Source organism: Ambystoma mexicanum, chromosome 10 (assembly GCF_040938575.1).
Source record: "Ambystoma mexicanum isolate Mex_15411 chromosome 10, UKY_AmexF1_1, whole genome shotgun sequence".
In the NCBI taxonomy this organism is placed as follows: Eukaryota; Metazoa; Chordata; class Amphibia; order Caudata; family Ambystomatidae; genus Ambystoma; species Ambystoma mexicanum.
Window position 1 is genome coordinate 865219434 of NC_090932.1, and position 18226 is coordinate 865237659.

Below are 18226 nucleotides of genomic sequence, written 5' to 3' on the forward strand. Positions count from 1 at the left end.
CCAGTAATAAGGGGTCACTCCCCTTGTGACTAAAAGATGACAGCCATTGAGTTTGCCATTATGAGGGCTGACAGTATGGTGATAGGATGATTTTGTGACGTAATGTATTAAACATGTAGGTTCTTTTCTGTTTAGGAAAATCTGAGGGCATTTTGGTGTCTTCAAGGGCTACAGTCTATGAGGGGGTTGTGTTAAAACTGCCGATCAAATAGTCAGACATACAAAAGAGAATTCTGCCATGGGTGCAACGGAAAGCACTGGCAGAAACTGAGAAAGCTCATGGTTGTTTTCATTTTGAGAAATTTTATGATGAGCCTTCGAGGGTAAAGGAAGAGATAGTGGCAGTGGGGGAGATTCTCTTTTTTGATGATTCTTTGAGAATCAATCAGGTTCATAGACTTAGAGATACAGGTGCCGCTGGGGTAAAGCGCACGACTAATGTAGATGTTTGAGGTATTGACAAAATGTATGCCTATTGTCTTGCTTTTTGTCACAAGCTGCTGAATTAGTGGCACTGATTGTCGCGCCATTGAAATCTTGCAAACCCAGAAGTAATGATGTAAAGTGAGCCCACCCATGTGACGTCGACAGTACACGAAAAACTAGCACATTGGAAAAGGAGGGGTGACCTCTGAGCGAGTGGCACTCCTGTGCAGCATTCAGCGGTATTGAATAGACCTGTGGGAGCCAGCACTACAACTCCCAGTAGTCATTATAGATGGGTGATAGGATAGCTACACTGTCTTGAGTACGTCAATAAAAAAGAACCACGCCGCAATGAGTGAGAGGAATGGTTCGGTTTGAATAAAGAAGAACACGTTGTATTTTGTATAGGTAAAGTGCACTGTATGCTAAATGAATTTAATACCAGGTCAAATAAGCCCACATGCAGATTCACCAATATGCAAACACAGAATACATAAAGAAACACAGGAATAAAAGGTGTTAGTCTAAAAAGAAGGAATGCCCACACTGTTACCTGATAACTCCGTGAACCAAATAACTGACTAGTCCGACGGTAACAAAGGTAGAAGTAGACCTCAACAATAGTCAGCAAGTGAATCAACAAGTAACAAAAAGAAATCCTGCCTTGTCTTTGGAAACCCAAAGTAGAAAGGAGGAATCTGCCTGATACCCTCTCCCCCCACCCAGATAATAGGTGTGGAGAGGTGATGCCAGGGAATCCCTTGTTTGGGGAAAAAAAACCTGTGAAGCTTGGGAGCGGAGTGTGGAGAGTCTGCAGTCAATGCTAGGGAGCGTCAATTAGAAGATGCCGGATTTGACTAAGAAGTTGTTCTCGTTTGCTGGGCCTCCGATACCGGCTGCTGGGATAAAGAGTAAAGGTTAGCTAGAGAACCCGGGAATTAGTGTCTTTAGGGATTGGGCTGATGCTATTAGTTATAGTACGTGTGTTTCAAATATGGCGGTCTTCAATGGAATGGAGATGGTAGAAGCCGCGTGTACTTTAAGGTACGTGAGAAGTAGGTTGAGCTTGGTGGAATGTAGCAGAGGTTTGTACTAAACATAAAAGAAAACTATAAGGAGAAAGAAAGAAAGTGGAACCGAAGAGACAAAAGCTTGAAATCTGAACCTACCCAGTGACAAGCGTTTCTGAGGATTCCTTCAGTTCGCAAAGGATTGCATGGAACTACGAGGTAGGCTGGGAAATGTAGTCCGAGGTTTAGCTGAGAGTGTGTTCCTATTGCAACATGCAAAGAATGGAGATTAATGTCAATGGTAACAAGCTAATGGTTCGAATATAGGGAGATCCTCAACCACTTACGCTAAGGTAAGGCGTGTTTGGGCTTTGCTGGGGATGGGAACCGATCGATCCCAATGGATCGGTTTGGAGGATAAGAGAGCGCTGCTGGCAAAGGACAGAAAAGTAGTTAGATCGGAGAGAAATAGAAAGTAAAGGAAACAATCTTTACAGAATCCGGGATGTCGTAACTCACAAAGCGTAGCCGGTGAAAGTCGTAGCAACATACTGCGGTGCAGGTTGCGAGTCTGGAAATGATGTTTCCTGTTGACGGGAAGGAGCCGGATTTCTGCTAGTCTGCCGAAGAGCTGAACTGGCAAACAATGTTAATGCCGCCATTTTGGGAAGGGGTGCTCTTATGTAATGCATACCACGCCAACGGCGCCATAGCGTCCAGCCCTGTCTACCACCCATAACAGTATGCCCCCTCCGAAGGGTGGCAAACCCCGGTTTTCCTGGGTGGAACTGATAGAAGAGTGGGACTTAGCGGTGGGCGTGCACCGCGGAGGCTGCTTCCCAAGACCGATCTGCTGGGGAGTACCCTTTCCAATCTACTAGATATTGGAGGACACCTCGTCTTTATCTGGAATCACAGATGCTGGACCGATATCAGTCAATACTGGAGGAGGTGAACCCGCAGGGGATCGATGGAAGCGATTCCTGATGTCTGGTTTCAATTGGGAGACATGAAATGTTGGGTGTATGCGCCTCCAAGAGTAGGGTAGTTGTAATCAGAAGGCTGCGAGTCCTATCTTTGCCAAGATGGGAAATGGGCCATAGTTTTTAGGGGACGATTTGGAAGGCACCAGTCTTCTAGGCAGGTATTTGCTGGCTAACCAAACCAGATCTCCGACCTGGAAGGCGGGGGATGAGGTTCGATGTTTGTCCGCATGCTTTTTGCTTCTGTCTTGTGCTTCTTTCAATGCTTGACCGGCTGCCTGATGACCCTTTTGGATGGCGTCCACCAGGCTATCAATACCCGGAAGGTGAGATGATTGAGGCACCTGAGAGGGGAATACTGAGGGATGAAACCCATAAGTGCAAAAAAAGGGGTGGCATGGAGAGGCGAATTAGCTGCATTATTATATGCAAATTCTGCCAATAGTAAAAGTTCTTTCCAGGTGTCTTGGGCTGCCGATATGTAACACCTGAGGTATCCTTCTAGAGTTTGGTTCAAAAGTTCGGTCTGCCCATTGGTTCATGAGTGATAACCGGAACTCAGGGCTCGAGCAATTCCTAGGGTGTTACACAGTTGTTTCCAATATCTGCAAGTGTAATGTGGTCCGCGATCAGATATGATGGTATCAGGAAGACTATGTAACGAGAATATCCGTTCCAGAAATATACATGCCATGTTCGCTGCTGACGGGACGGAGGACATCAGAACAAAATGAGCCATCTTGTTTAACGTATCGACCATGATCGTGGTGCATCCTTCTGATTCAGGGAGATCGACTATAAAATCAGTGGAGATGATTTGCCAGGGTCTATTTGGGATTTGCATCCTGACTAGTTCCTCTAAAAGTGGCTTCCTGGGGGTTTTAGTCTGGAGACATACAGGACAAGAGGTGATGTATTCATAAACATCTTGTTTGAGAGCAGGCCACTAAAAATGTCTTTGGCCCTCATTACGACCCTGGCGGTGGTCCATGGTGCAATTTGCACCATGGACCATGGCGCAGAGCTGCCAACTCCGCCATGGGGGTTGGCGGACTTACCGCCCCATTCCGACCTTGGCGGGGCGGTAAGTCCCCAATCCCCATTTACCCTTCCCCATTCCCATTTTTGCCCCATAGGGTATAATGGGAGTGGGGAAGGCGTTAATTACGCCACCGTAGAATACGGTGGCGTAATTAACGAGGGGACCCGTAGCGCCATGGATTTTTCCGCCCGGAAAATCCGGGCGTAAAAATCGCCATGGCGCTACGGAAAGTCCTAATCTGGCGGAGAGGTACGCCATGCATTACGCTGGCGTAAACCCCTCTCCGCCAGGGTCGTAATGAGGGCCTTTGTATTCATTCCAGTGTATTCGAGGTTCCCCGATGTCCTGCAACTCTAGAGTCATGGCAGAGTTGTAATACTTCCTTTTGTAAACCTTCATTGGGAATGAACATTTTCTCATTTCTGAATAGAAGGTTTTGGAGCAAAGACAGAGGCCCTCATTACGACCCCGGCGGTAAGTGAAAAATGATGCCGGTAAATGATTACCGGCATCGTTTACCGCTAGGTCCGATCATGACCCGTGAAAGTGCTATTAGCGGCATCGTAGTTAACGGTGCCGCTAACAGCACCAAGCTCACACGCACGCGACCTTCCACGCTGTAAGTACCGGCATCGCGCAAAGGTGGGCAAATCACGAACCAAGCGGACATGCTCTCAACGCCATCGCGAAGGCCGTAAAGTACCTTACCGCCATGGTGCTAATTCCGCCATCGCGAACCAACCGTAAATGGCCATGTGCAGTGTTCCCAGCTGCCACAGGTGCACAGAATCAGCACAGGTGGAGGCAATACAGACTCACCAAGTACAAAAAGAGCACACCCCACCCCTTCCCACACCCAGTCACACTCCACAATGATTCCATATGACTAGCAATGTTGGGGCTGGAGGACCTGATTGCAATGCAAGTGCTACAACAACAACAACAACAGGCAGCACAGAGGAGACGCAGGAGGAGAAGAAGGGCAAGGCAGGGTCAGCAAGCCCCGCCACCACAGCCAGTGCCACCACGCAGGCAGCCCCCAATCCCACGCATCCGAGCCAGTCCATTCAACCTCACCGCTGAGCAGATCCATACCTTGTACCGTTTGGACCGGGACTCCATCACCACCATCGTTGACATGATACACAACAACATTGTCAGCATGATAGAAACACCCACCGCCATCCCCCCCTACTGAAGGTAGTGCCCGTGCTCCACTTCCTAGCCACAGGCACCTACCAGCACACAGTGGGGCTCTTGCATGGCATTTCACAACCATTATTCTCACGTACACTGATCCAAGTACTCGATGCCCTCATCAAGCACACAGACGACCTAATTTACTTACCACGGTCTGCCGAGGAGATTGCAAACACCAAAGTGGGTTTCCATGCACTAGCCGGCATACCTGGTTGCATTGGTGCCATTGACTGCACCCATGTGGAACTGGTGGTCCCACATGCCATGGAGGTAGCGTACCGCAACCGTAAACTATTTCACTCAATCAACGTGCAAATGGTTTGTGACTCCAACAGGATCATCACACATTGTTGTGCCCGATTCCCCGGATCAACCCATGATTCAATGGTCCTGCGTAACTCCACAATACCATGCTACATGGAGCGACATGCAGGGCCAAGATCCTGGCTACTCGGTGAGTCTCATGTCATGGCCATGGAAATGTGAAGTGGGTAGGTGATTGACGTACCAATGCATACTTTACCTGGCTCAAAGGGGGGGGGAATGATGCATACTTTACCTGGCTGAAAGGGGGGGGAATGATGCATACTTTACCTGGCTGCGAGTAGCAGAGGCAATGGAGCCAGCTTATACCCCAAAGCAGCCCAAACGTCAACTGACACCTGTACACATAATGCCCGATGTAAGCAGCCCTATCATGTGAATGAAGGTGTATCCCAACCATGACACAACCATCTGCAAGTGCATTGTACCGATTCGGACCACATTGACCTCAACGAAATGCACCTACATGCAATGACTTAAGCCAATAAACGGCACCAAACACCATCAACTGAAAGGCCAGTCCCCCATAACTGCGCGCAAAGGAGGCACATGAAGGACATAAACATCAATACACCACTACACAGACACCAAGGCCCCAAAAATTTGCCTATCAACATTAGTAGTGCTCAGTGGGGTCATCATGAGGCTGACAGCAATGTTGCCATGATGAGAGCATTGATATCACAGGACACCTGCCAGGTCACCAAAACAAATGCCATGAACGGACACAGTGGATGGGCACTCACAAGGCACTTGACCCCCCTGAATACATTGGTTGATGGCATGCAAAACAGTCCATGAGAGGAATACACATATACCGGTCACATAGTGTGAATCCATTTGTGCATGTAAAAGTGGTACAAAGTAACAGTTGAATGCATGCCATGGTGGCACGTCCTGATTTGAGATTTGATGTCATGACTGACACATACATTGTTGCCCACATACAGGTGATGCAGGCTATCCCCTGAAGAGGTGGCTCCTTACACCAGTCCGGAACCCACAGAACCAGCACGAGGAGGACTTCAATCGTGCACATACACAAACCCGTGTGGTGATTGAGCAGGCATTTGGCCTATTGAAGGCACGGTTTCGCTGCCTCGGCAGGTCTGGTGGGGCACTCCTGTACAGCCATGAGAAGGTGGCAAAGATCGTCATGGCATGTGTCATGCTACACAATATGTGCATCAGACGGAATGTGCCCCTGCCCCCTGATGCTGAACTGCAACCACCTGACAATGAGGATGAGGAGGGTGGGGCAGCACCTGAGGGAGGAAGCGATGCACAGGAGGGGCGTGACATGCGTCGGACTCTGATCAACCAATGTTTCTAGCACACACGGATGGGGGGTGTCACATGGAGATGGCAATTGGGGCACTGTGTGTGTCTGGGATATGCACAACGTGGACTGTTCACCAATAAATCACACATACGCAATGAGCAATGTCCACACCTGTGATTTGTGATCAAGCAAAAATTGTATTGTAAATGTGATTTCAATTAACACACCCACTCACCCCTCCCCCCTCAACTCCCCAACACACCCACTCCCCTCTCCCCCCTCAGCTCCCCAACACACCCACTCCCACCTCCTCCCTCAACTCCCCAACACTCCCACTCCCCCCTCCCCACTCAACTCCCCGCAAAAGTGCGTGGATGCCTGTGTTGAAGTGCCTAATGTGGAATTGATCCACTGGGTGGCCTCTATTGGCAGCCCCCTACGCCGGCCCCCGGGGCACCCCTGCCTGTACTCCGCAGGTTCCTGGCCGACCTGCGGACGGGGCTGCTTGGGGCAGAACTGGCAGTGGAGGAGGTACTCGGCTGCTCACTAGGACGCATGTCCCTCATTGTCTGTACAAGCTCCGAGAGCACGTGCTGCACCGCGGCAGGTTCGGTACAGATGTCCTTGGTGGAGGATTGTATAGCTGCCTTCACAGTCTCGGCACATTTTTGCATTTCAGCACTTGCACCTCCACAATCGGCCACATGCTGAGTGAGGAGTGAGGACAGTTGGTGTTGCCTTGTTGATATTTGGTCCAGCGACTGTTGGTATTTTTGGGCATTGGATGATGCCATTGGCATGTTCATTGGGCTACTCCCCTCCTCCACACCTTCCACTTGGAATGGAGTGGCTGGCCATGAGTTATCAGGGGATAGCCCCTGTGTGTTGTCAGCATGCAGGCTACATGGGGACAGGTAGGGGGAATGAAGGTGGGCAGTGGGGGGGCATTCTATGACATCCTCATTATTCCCCACATCACTATCAGAGCAAGCTGCAATGGCAGCAGTCTCCCCAATCGTACTGCTTCCTGCAGACACAGTCCCTTCAGTGGCCACCAGTTGTTGAATGTCTGTTGCTGGTGGTACCATGCTGCTTGCCTTGGTGCTTACCGTTGCCCTGGCCTGTGTTGTGGCAGTCGACTTTGGCTGCTGTGGGTTTTTTTTTGGTCCAGCAGAGGTGGAGGGTTGGTGTGGTGTTGCCTCGGGCCTGGCCTTCTTGGCAGGTGTGGTGCCAGTCTCGTCCTCGCCTGGGTCCGAATGGGAGCCTGTGGTGGAGCAAAGGAGGGAAAGTGTTATTGATGGGTCTGCGGACATTGAGCAGGCATTGTGATGACTGCCATGATTTTGATGACTAGATGGTGCACTTTGGAGGCAGTGACATACAGGTTGTCTCCCTTTTGGGTGGGAGAAGCAAGCAGGAATGTGGGTGCCTACAGTGAGAGTGTGCATACTGCATGTGTACAGAGTGTAGGTCAATGATGCCTCTTGGCAGTCTTCTGCTGATGTGTTGCGTTAACCCTATTAGGCAACATTGTGCTTCCCATGAAACTGGACTTCAGGAAGTTTAGCATGGCTTAATTTGAGGCACCTACCTGATGTCGGGGCTCCTCTCTCCATTTCACCGACCCCCTCGATGGTCTCGATGCCAATGGTTGTGGCAAATATCTCCTCCCACGGCTCCATTTTAATTGGTGAGTCTGCTCCTCCACCAGTTTCCATGCCCAGGTTTCTGTTGGCAGACAGTATGCTCCTTACACGGAGCTGGAGGTCGTCCCACCTTTTCCGGCACTGTTTTGTGGTGCGGAGTGTTGTTCCTACTGCACTGACTCGCTGTGCGACTATGTCCCATATGGCCTTCTTCTGTGCTATTGCCGGTCTGGTCATTTCAGTGTAGAATACGATGTCCGCGTTTTCTTGTAGGGTTTCCGCCAACATGGTGAGCTCTTCCCTACTGAAGCGCTCCTGCCGCAGTTGATCACAAGATTTTTTGACAACTTTCGGCATTATGACAATGGGTGGATGTGGGTGAAGGTTTGTGGCAGGTCTCGGGGTCAGATGTGCACTGGTTGTGGAGGATTGCAATGGATTGTGTTTTTAAAGATGACCGCCGTGCTCTTTCCCGTTCCGGTGCGATGGCGTAACTTCCGGATCCGCTTCTTTACAGTCACCGCTAATAGCGGTCACCGCTATTTGCGTTGATCGTTATTATCGGTGGGTAGGGTGGCAGTGGTGCAGCTTGCACGGCATACGATGCCGGTAGGTGACGACATTTTTGGGACGTTAACGGCATGGCGCAGATTACATTACCGGCATGGCGCAATGCTCGTGCCCGAGAGGTCGTAATTTACTGCTTTTAACGGTTTCAGGCCATGCACGGACACGTTAGTTGTGCCATGCCGGTAATGTCCATTACTTAACGCCCGGGTCGTAATGAGGGCCAGAAAGATGGTGAGTGAATATTAGAAGATTGAAGGGGTTTTTGAAGACTATAAATGTATCTTTTGTTTAGTGAGAAATTAACAGTCTCTGGAAGAGAGTGTGTTGTGTCAAATTATTGGTGTAGTTGCAACAGGCACCTCCCAGTGGTTGAAGAAAGGATTGGATGACAAAGCCTAAGCATGATGATGTTGTTTAGGTAAACAAAGAAAAGCATGTTTTGTTTTGTTCTGAGAAATGCACCATTTGAATATGTGTATATCCATAGGGGCATGAACAAGGCAGAAGGCAGATGAGATTGTTCTGGTAGAGATTAAAGGGTTTTTATTGTTGTAATAAAAGGGCAGTATTATAGATAATTGTGTGACCTGGTGGAAAAGTGGTGGGAGTATATGATGAATATAGTCTCAGACCATGGATATTTATGAACAAAGAAGGGGTACATATGACCTCCATGAAAGTAGAGACAGCCATAAACTAAGGAAACATGGCAAATGATTAAGGAGTGAATAATAAAAATGGATCATGAAGGACAGTAATGGTTCTCATAAAAAGATTTAGGCTCAGTAGCGTTGCAGATGACGATATACCTAGGTAGGGCTTATTGGAGTGTGAAGTGGTGCTTTCTTTAGGGGCATCACACATTAAAAGGAAAGGAAACATTTTTTAGTATACATAACAATAATGTAACAGCACCCAGCATAAATAAAAAAGATTGGAAAAAGTGTCAAAATGTTAGGCAGACTTACCTTAAACCGTATCAGAGTAAAAGAGCTCAGTGACAGCATTTGGATGAGAAAAGAAAAATATGTAAATAAATATATCAATAAATAAAAAATGAATGAAAGGGAAAATAAGTGAAAAAATTATTGTATGAATGAATGATTGGATACGGAATTAAATAGGGAGCATAAAATAAGCAAAATCCAAAATGTTATTTAAAAAAACAGCATCAATAAGGGTTACATGCCAACATAAAAAATTACGCAAAGCAATAAAAAAGCATCAGGACGTAAGGGAGAACCAGAAAAGGGGTATGGTTGACCAAAATTGGATTAACCAGACAAGGAAAACTTTTAACAGAGCCAATTCAAGAAGAAAATACAAGGGTAAGTAAAATTACCATTTTTAAGTGTTTGTAATGATTTTGGTTTATGTTACAGATGGAAATCGTGGATCTTGTGTGAACGTAGTAGGAATGTCTGCATGGCCTTAAATAGGGAAAAAAGAAAAAGAGGTAAGTACTGGTTCACACTACAAGGGTGTGGACACACTATTGATCATTATTAAGAGTAAGATAACCCAGGTGAGTAACAGTAAAAGGAGGCAGATAGAGACACAGTGTTGTCAAGTGTGTAGCCATTGTTCCCTAGATAGGTGCAGTCAAGTGTGAAGAGAGTAGCAAATACATGAAAGCATGGCCACTTCAGACAAACACAGAAAACAGAAGTCAAATTGAAGGTAGGTAATTATTTTAGTATTTATGATGCCAATGGGGGTCGATTTGGCGAGTGTATAAAAAATGTTTAGAATAGGCAAACAATGTGGTTTATTGAAAAAAATAAAGACGCGTAGTAAGAATTGGTGACATAGGGCCTCATTACGAGTATGGAGGTAGTCATGGTGCTATTAGCGCCATGGCTGCCTCCATACCGGGCTCCAATACTGGGTTCCTTCGATGAGAAATAAACGGGTCATTCCAACATTGGAGGACCCGGTAATTCCTCCTTGAAGAAACCATTCCCCATTGGGAATGGGGAGGGAGGTAATAATGGGCACGTTACTAACGGCCCGTTATTAGCTCCCTCTTCCCCTCGCGGGACCCGGAAAGGACATCTGGGTTTACCAGACGTCTGTTCCAGGTCCAATAAAGGGAACCTCGTAATAGGTGCTCCCGTAATGAAGGGTACCGGTCCAGTACGGCACCCTTCATTACGGGAGCACCAGGGTCGTAATGAGTCCCATAGTCTAGAAAAACATGGGTAGACTAGATTGAGCATAGTTGGGTAAAGAGGGGATATTTGTATTTGTATTTATTTATTTATAACGCGCAAACCAGCAGGCCCGGAGGCATCAGGGCGCAATTTGTAAAAGGTTACAGATATGCAGGTATAACAGAGAATCATTAAACATTTACACATGGGATCCGATATGCAGGTATAACAAAGAATCATTATATACATTTACAAGAGGATCTTATATACATATGTACAGTAGTTTCAGTGCCGATAGGTGATAGTAGCGGTCGGCAAGTCAGGGTAGGTCAGGAAGAAACGCGAAGCCGGCCTTAAAGCTGGTTGAAAAGCCAGGATCTAGTATTGGCTTTGAAGGTATTGAAAGAGTCTTCCGCTCTAATTGAAACAGGGAGGGAGTTCCATAACTTGGAAGCTAAGACGGGGAAACTTGAGCCCCCTGCTTTTTGCAATTTAAATCTGGGGATCGCTAGACAGTGGGATTGGGCTGTTCTTAGAGGTCGGGAGGTAGAGTGGCGCGACAGTCGACTACCAAGGTAGTTCGGGGCTTTGTTGGCTAGGCATTTGTGCGTAAGGGCGAATGTTTTGAGTGAAATTCTCTGTTTGACAGGTAGCCAATTTAACTTACTTCTGGTTTCTGTGATGTGGTGGTGTCGGGGAATGTTTAAAGCGGCACGAATGGCGTTGTTTTGTGTCGTTTGAAGTCTGTTCAGGTTCTCTTGGCTGGTGCCAAGATAAAGAGCACTGCAGTAATCAATTTTAGCCATAATAAGGGTTCTCGCTAGCGTAACGCTGTTAGGCGTAGTGAGGAATGGTCTGCAAGCTGCGATAAGTTTGCATGTGTATGCAGACGCAGATCTGACAGCATTAGTTTGTCGGGTTAATGAGAGTGTGGCATCAAGGTAGAAACCTAACGTTTTGGTATCTTTAGAGACACGAATGATATTACCATCTATGTTGAATGACTGATAGGACGGCTCTAGTCTGCTCAGGCGTTGTGCAGTGCCCAAGATCAGGAGCTCCGTCTTGTCATCATTCAAGCACAACTGATGTTGGGCCATCCAGGCTTGGATGACCAAGTAGACGTCGTTAAGGGCCTTGGTGTCACCTAGATAATCACCAGTGATGGGGATGAGTATCTGGGTGTCGTCCGCATAGTTAGTATAGGAGACACCCAGATAGTCAAGCACATCAAAGAGTGGTTTCGTGAAAATGTTATAGAGTGTAGGTGACACACAAGATCCCTAAGGAACTCCACAGTGAATCGGGGAAGGGTCCGCGGCTGCGGATGGGGCAAAGACTCTCATGGATATGTTGCTCAGGAAAGATTTGATCCAAGCCGCAGCCGAGGAAGAGAAGTTGGCAGCTGAATGGAGGTGCTCGCACAGGATCTGATGGTTGACCAGATCGAATGCGGCTGAAAGGTCGAGAAGTAGTAGCATTGCTAGTTTGCCTTGATCCTTTAGAACCTCGATTTGAGTTTTAAGGTCTAATAATGCGGTCTCTGTCCCGTGTCTGGGGCGGAAACCAGATTGTCGTAGACCTAGCAAGTTATTAGTTTCCAAGTAATTTTGGATCTGAAAGTATGCGGCACGGTCTAGGATCTTGAGCAGAAATGGTACAGTGGTGATAGGTCGGAAGTTAGTGGGAATGTTAGGGTCTAGGGAAGGTTTTTTAAGCAATGGGATAACCCAAGCGTCCTTCAGATTGTCCGGGACAATACCTGTTTGAAAGGAAGAGTTGATGAAGGCCGTGATGAATGGGGCCAACTCATGCGCTGAGTCCTTGATAGTAGGGGCTGGGCACGGGTCACCTTGGCAGTTGGTTGGCTTAATTCTAAGAATTATATTTTCTACCTCTGCCACGGTAAGCGGAGAGAATGCGAATGGTGTGATATTGGTAGAGTCTGGCAAGGGGGCCTTAGTGAGGGAAGGAGCGTGGTTGTCGCGCTTCAGGCTGTCCTGTTTATCTTTGATTTTGTCTTGTAGTGTGGAGATTTTATTTAGTAAGGCTGCTTGGATGTTGGCACACCATTTACTATCTTTCACGCATGTGTCAGGGGGGGCGACTGGAGTTTCAAGCTCTCTTAGGATTTTAAAGAGTTCCTTGGTGTTCGAGTCGGCTTGAATAATGCGGTTGTTGAAAGATTCCTTTTTTGCCGTGATGATGGCATCTTTGTAGGAGAGTGAGGCTAGAAGGAAACTGTCTTTATGCTCGTCTGAGGGGTGGCTTTTCCATCGATTTTCGGCACAGCGTTTAGCTTTGCGGAGCAATCTTAACTGTGGTGTGAACCATGAATTAAGATAAGCTTGAGGTTTAGCCTTTCTAAGTTTGAGAGGTGCTATACAATCAATGGCAGTTCGCATTGTTTGGTTGTAGGTGTGTGCTAGTGAGGTTGGATCAGAGTAAGAGTTGGTGGCTGTGTTAAGGGACGGGAGTAACAATGGGAGGAGTTTCTCCTTGGTTATATCTTTTTTGCTTCTAGTTGGGAGTGCTGGGGCTAATGGTGACGGGATTCGTGGTGTGGCTTCAATGTTGAAAGTTATAATGTGATGGTCGGACCATAGACAGGGGGTATTGTTAAGGACCTTGATATTGCAATTGGAGCCAGCTACCCAGTCAAGTGTTCTACCTTTAATATGGGTAGGCTCTTGGATGTATAAGGTAAGGCCGAGGTCAGATAGTGCGATCTCCAGGTCAGAGGCCACAGGGTCTTTTAAGTCACCAAGACCTAAGTTAAGGTCGCCTAGGATGATTGTTTGCGAATTGTTCTTTGTATTGTTGAGGAGGAGAGTGGAGATTTCACTGACAAAGGTTGGTGCGGGTCCTGGAGGTCTATAGATTAGGTGCATGGTGGCTGTTTGGTTAGGTGTGAGTGCTAGTTTGACAGACAGCAATTCGGCTGAAGTGAGTTTGGAATCAGGTAACACTCTTAGGTCAAGAGTATTTTTATGGATGAAGGCCACACCGCCGCCTTTGGAAGAGGCGGTGGAGCGGTCACATCGTGTGATGCCGTAGTTCGGCGGTAGGGCTAACGCTAGTAAGGGGCCAGATGCGGCATGAAGCCATGTTTCGGAGATAGCTATGAAGTCAAGGTCAGACGTGGTGATGAGGTCAGCTATGTCAAGTGCGTGTGCAGTGAGGGATCTAGCATGGGAAGTTTAACCTCGGTGGTGGTGGGTTTGCATGTGGTGGCAGTTGACAGAGATCCAGGAGAGAGGGGGGTTTGTTTCCTGGTGATGTGACGGATGTGGCGCAGGCGTAGGCGGAATCTGGTGCCTAGTCTCTTATTTCTAAGAGAGAGGGGGCAGGGTTGGTTAGGTGTAGGTTTCCTAGCAAAGTGATCCAGCCATAAAGCTGGGTCGTTGAGGTATTGGTTGGTATGGCCTACAGCGGGTGCTGCTGGGCTCATTCTAGGTGACACGAGAGGTCGTGGGGGTGCCATGCTGGTAGAAGGCTGGTCCATTTTAACCCAGAGTGTGGAGGTTGCTACCGTAGGAAGCTGGAGAACTTGGGCAAGTCGAAGGGATAGTGTGTAGAGTAATGGAAGGAGTACACTGACGTGCATGATGACAGTCCTGGTCACCTAGGTGAGAGAGGAGAGCTAGGTGGCACAACAACCATGTACATAGACAGGGGCCACCTAAGATCAAATTGGCAGTGAAAGGCAAGGGCCATAAGACTAAAGGCACAACATAAATCAGGGCAAAACACAATCAGTTGTGGTCTATTGGCGACCATAAGGCACAACACAATGTAAGCAAGCAATGTAAGTGGCAGCTTCAGGAGACATCTTCATTTTCGGATGATGTGCAACAAAATGTTTCGTTTGTCTCAACAGGATGATCACAAAGCACAGAAGGAAAAGACCATGGTCCAAAACAATCGGGAGAAAGGTGGCGAAAGAAGGACAGAATGAAGCATTTACAGCTGAGCAGGAAGCATTTACAGCTGAGCAGGAAGCATTTCAGCATAACGGAAAGCATTTACAGCATAGTGGTAAGCACATGCAGCAAAGCAGAATGAAGAAAAAAGTTTGGGTTAGGAAGGAACTTGACCTCCTTCCAAGTACCCAGATAATTGTTGTTTTATTTCGATTCTCAACAGAGAGCAGGGATCCCTGAAATGAACGTCTTCGTCTGCTAATGATGCACCTAGGAGACTGAGAAGACAACAATATATATCTTTGTTTATGTTTTTTTTGCTTATGTATCCTTTCAAGTGTCTCTATGTAAAGGGGTAGTAATTGTATATATAAAAAGAAAGCCCAGATGACATAATGGCAGAGAGAATGAGACAGGCAAATGCATTTATTGCCTAAAAATATTATACAGACTCAATGTTTATTGTGCACAAATCAGGTTCCAGCAGGCTGAACATATAGAGTAATATAAAAGACAATGTATACACAAAATTGAAGAGAACTAATAGCTTTGATACACAACAAATACATTGTTTGAAAGCTTTGTCTAGGAGGCAGGAATGTCTAGAGAATGTTTAAAAATGTAGTTTGTTTAGAAGGCAGGAGAGCTTAGAAAGGACACTTAAAAAGTTTTTAATGGGATGGGTTGACGGGAAATGTGCTGATAATATAGACATACTTATTTTACAAAGAAAACTCATTCAGTTTTATATTACAGATGGACAACGAGGGCTCTATGTGACTCAGAGAATTGGCATACTATAACAACACGAGGAGAGAGAAGTCACTGAGGAACCCAACTTAACGCCCTGTTTGAATAACCCTTTGTCTGAATGTTTCTGCAAGAGACTCCCCCATCCTTGTGTTCCCTTGCTAAAATGCCCCCTCTTTTGGAGTTACTTGAACTATGGAAAAAGAGACACTCAAAAGCAAAATAACTGGCCTATGCATCAAAGGGCCCAAGGACTTGCTGCAAGGCAGCACCAAAAAGGAGGACAAAATCGACAGGACACAAACGGTCCGCGGATGCCAAATCGAGATGAGTCGGGTAGAAGACATGCAAGGGGAAGATGTATTAATGAGAAGAAAAATACATTTTGAACACTAATGATATGCCTGGGCAAGAGAATGAGAGCAAGGAAAGAAATTGGCGTGGGATGGGAGTTGCAGAAACGATGTGAAATATGAGCCACAATATGAACAGAATATATGCAGAAAATGGGCTAACGGGTTACCTCAAAGCTTGACCAAACTCTCGAGTCATAGTGGCTGTAGAATTATCTGATTCATATAGTTAAAGTAATTTGGGGAATGGAGGTAGGGCTCAAATAAAAGAAAATAAAAGTAGTTTATAGGGACACATACATGTTTAGACTAGGAGAGTATAATGTGTTAGTACTGATGTTGTAGAAATGTGTTAGGATACATCTTAGATTAAAGTAAATTTTTTATAGAAACAGGTGATTAGGTCAGAGATATGTAGGTACATTGAACATTGAGGAGCATGGACATGGGTGTAGTTGTAAGTATTAAGTAGATGACTAAATACTAGAGGGGGGAATGTAAAGAAATGATTATCCCCTCCCCCTCAAACTGAATGTAGTGGAGATAGACCCACTCCCCCTCAAACCGAACGTAGATAACTTGATGGGGTGATCAATGACATTAAATGTTGTAGAGATCAGAATTGTAGTGCCTTACAGAGAAGTGCTTTAAAGAGCTATCCACGTTTATGAGGTCAGAATGTTTTGAGTGATGGAAGGCTTGTTAGTACATGCTAAGTATAGTTTAGCAAAAAATGGGATTCAAATCGGAGCAGGGGCTAAGTTGTGGGTAAAATTGAGTTGGTCAGGCAGTTCATGAGTGATCCGCCTGTTTGGATTTTGTAGCGAGTCAGGCACTTCAAAATAGATACTTGTTTACATAGACAAAATGGTTGCTTTGTGCTAACTCTCTATGACATAAGTGGACAGTTTTTTATAAAGAGTTCATGCAGGGGACAAAGGTTGGGGGAAGGAGTGAGTAGAACCGGTCTCGAATAGGTCTGAGAGGCAGATAGACCAGCGAATCACAAGTAGAAAAAGGAATATCACATTGATCATGTCACATAAATCAACGAATCACAGATAGGAAAGGGGTTATTCCTTTTATCAAGCCATTACCTCACCTCCCTAGAGTGTATATAAGAAGGGAAATTTTGTAACTTTTAGCAAAGTCCCATTGATGATGATGATGTACCTTGTGTTTTGCCTGCTGGAAGAAATAAAAACCTGATGATTTCTTGAAACCAGTCTGAGTGTCCTGCTTGCTCCAGAGTCTCTTCTTAACCCCAGAAATGCCAAGGCCCAGAAGTGGGGGTGGTTGGACCCTCGTGAACAGGATATGTGTACTACGCACTATCACGACTGAGTGGTCCCCTGGCACTCTGACGGATCTGAAAACAAAAGGGGGTAGGTTAAGGTGTGTTAATAGGACAAAGTTTGGAGAAGAGCAAGGGAGCTGTAAAGTACTGTTCGCAGCTTCAGTTCGGTTAACACAGTTCGCTGAGCATCTTGGTGTGGTAATCAGTTCTGGGTCCATCGTGTGCTGTTGTGTGGGGGTCTATGTGGTGCGTTTGTTGCTGTGGTGTGGTGAAATGCATGCGGGTTGCTGCGGTTTTAAGAGGCGTTGTTGTATTTGATTGCAGTGTGAGAGGTGTGCGTGCAGTGGTGAGGTTTTTTGTATTTTATTTGGGAGGGGTTGGTTAGTAGCCTTGTTGTTAGGAGAAATGCACACTCCTTTAGTGTCTCCTTTGTGATTTAGAGAAGGTTGTCTTGCTTTAGGTGATTAAGTTTCAGTATGATTAGGCTGTCTAATCTTTCTGCCATTATGCTAAGTCAGCTACTCTTTGTGATTCCAACTTTGTAGTTGGCCACCCCTTTTATCCCAGTTTGTCTTTGCTGCAACCTAGTCCTTTGGGATTGATTTACTTGCGAACTACGCCCTTTCTGACTGCATAAGGTTGTTGGTAGTGTTGGACCTGTTTGCTATTGCTCTGTCCTCATGGGGTTGTCGCTCTTGTTCTGTTCCACCTAGCATTGTTCCCTTAGTTGGTCCTGGGTGTTGTCTGTGCCATTATATATTCTGTAAGTCTGTTCTTTGTGATTCCTGTTTGATTGTTTCAGTTGTTTTAGTTTGGTTCTGAGGTGTTGAAAAGCTAGGTTTTTAGACATTTTCAAAATTTTAGTTGGTCTTTGGTGTTTCTTATTTCTTTGGGAGGTTGTTCCACGTTTTTGCTGCTGGGTGGGAGAAAGCAGAGCCCCCCAGTTTTTTCCTGGTGTATGGTTTCGGTTCCAGGTGGATTTTAATGCTTGATCTAAGGAGTCTCGTTGGCTTGTAGATTGTTATTTTGTTTTGTAGGAATTCTGCTCCCTGTTCGCTGATTGCCCTGTGTGTTCTGCACATTGTTTTGAATGTGATACAATGTTTGATTGGAAGCCAATGTAGTATTTTTAGCGCTGGAGTGATGTGTTCTCTTCTGGATAGTTTGAGGAGGAGTCTACCTGCTGCATTTTGGATGCGTTGTAATTTCTTCAGGTGGTGTTCCGGCATTCCAAGGTAGAGGCTGTTTGCATAATCGATTCTTGACA

At 46.3% G+C, this 18226-nt stretch overlaps 1 long non-coding RNA gene across 1 annotated transcript in view; it reads left to right on the forward strand.

Moving 5' to 3' along the window:
- The window catches only part of LOC138493240 (uncharacterized), a 78435-nt gene extending 62932 nt beyond the window's left edge, over nt 1-15503 (forward strand). The window contains exons 2-3 of the long non-coding RNA XR_011276324.1: nt 14517-14674; nt 15316-15503. This is a non-coding gene — a long non-coding RNA (uncharacterized lncRNA). The remainder of the gene's footprint in view (nt 1-14516; nt 14675-15315) is intronic.
- Nucleotides 15504-18226: the final 2723 nt, after the last annotated feature.